The 1,458-nt window shown below is 42.2% G+C and overlaps 1 protein-coding gene across 1 annotated transcript in view; it reads left to right on the top strand.

Moving 5' to 3' along the window:
- Positions 1 to 1,458, top strand: part of LOC119592994 (voltage-dependent calcium channel type A subunit alpha-1-like) — a gene marked incomplete in the record, with an annotated part of 154,497 nt that overhangs the window by 38,386 nt on the left and 114,653 nt on the right.

The raw sequence follows: 1,458 nt of genomic DNA, 5'->3' as shown, positions 1-1,458 counted from the left end.
ATTTTTTCACATCTTGTGTATGGATATTTAGTCACGCACTTTTTGCAATTAGACACGAAGGAACGCATTAGATAACAACGACAGTCGTAGCCCATTTTTGCGAACTAGCATTAGCGAGATCTTTGGTGATCGCTATTTATAACTTCCCAGAGTCTGTTCGCTTCCCTACCTAGCGTACCTTGCGTGACCTGGCATTGTGACCTTGTCCCCTTACACCCACTGGGAATAGCTTGGTGACCTCACGCTGACCCTGCCTGGCACACATGCACAAATGCCATGCACGTTTCCCTCCCTCCCCTCGTGGGCATTAAGTCCTACGTAGTCAAGACGCTTCCCCTCTCCCTCCCCTTCTCCCCTTTTCGCTACACATGTAAAAAGCTTGCGTCCCACGATCCACCTTTTCCCTCGAGTACCTGAATCTTGCTTTTTTTTCTCCTTAGATTCCGACGCTGCACTGCATCCAGTCCCAGGAAAAGACGAACTGGCAACCCACTCCGGTCTCTGGAACCCTCCGATTCGCCAAGTGTCTTTTTGAGAGAGAAAACACATAATTGGAGTCGCAGATAACGTTTCAGTGATATAATAAAGAATACGATTTAAAACAAACACTGAATATATGTAAATTTTAGTGTTAAGTGTCGGCTATCGAAATTTAGAAAAGAGGTTTGGCGAATCGGAGTACTCCTTAGTCAGGGGTTGAGTTGCCAGTGTTTTATTTCCTGAGATTGGACGCAGTAAAGTGTAATTTTCCCAAAACCCCAAAATACCCCCCTAAAAATCAAATAAATCTAGCTTTGGTCCTCGACTCTGTATGGAAATCTGATCCCCTCCCCCCCTTTTCCCCGCATACAAAGAAAAAATGGTCCTGGTACTGGAGTTTAGCCTGAAGTAATGTAGTTTTCCATTCAACCTTTGCTTAACCTTCTAAATATAGACTTAGTTATCCTCCTTGTACTAAAGGCTTGCTTAATACACGTATCACATGCTATTAAAACCCTCACCCACAGCCTTTAAAATCAAACCTCACACAACCTTGCTTCACTCACGTACAAACTCCTCCAAATTCTAAATCCTCTACGAAAAAAACTTAATCACAAACGAAGAAAATAAATGAAGATACTACCCCACACATACCCTAATGTACTCTTAAAAGCCTAGTCCTTAGCCATGCATTTAAACCCACCTCACCCAAGCTTCACGTATATAATCCCCATCCCGACCCAAGCTTTAAAGACAACTCTTTTCTCATTGCTTGTAACATACTTTGCTTCCTCCAAAAATGTCGATCCACTCGCGAGGAAACCCTGCAAGCACAGTACTCTGGAAGCGAGTAAAGTCAACTGAGAGATTTTTTAGATTGTAGGATATATATATAATCTTTTTTTAAAACAGAACACATGTTATAGTGGCCGCTTTAGTTCTATAGAGAACATAATGCTTGTAGTGAACTATTTTTTC

The sequence above is a fragment of the Penaeus monodon genome, chromosome 31 (assembly GCF_015228065.2).
Source record: "Penaeus monodon isolate SGIC_2016 chromosome 31, NSTDA_Pmon_1, whole genome shotgun sequence".
Classification (NCBI taxonomy): domain Eukaryota; kingdom Metazoa; phylum Arthropoda; class Malacostraca; order Decapoda; family Penaeidae; genus Penaeus; species Penaeus monodon.
This window is presented reverse-complemented; position numbering and strand designations above follow the sequence as displayed.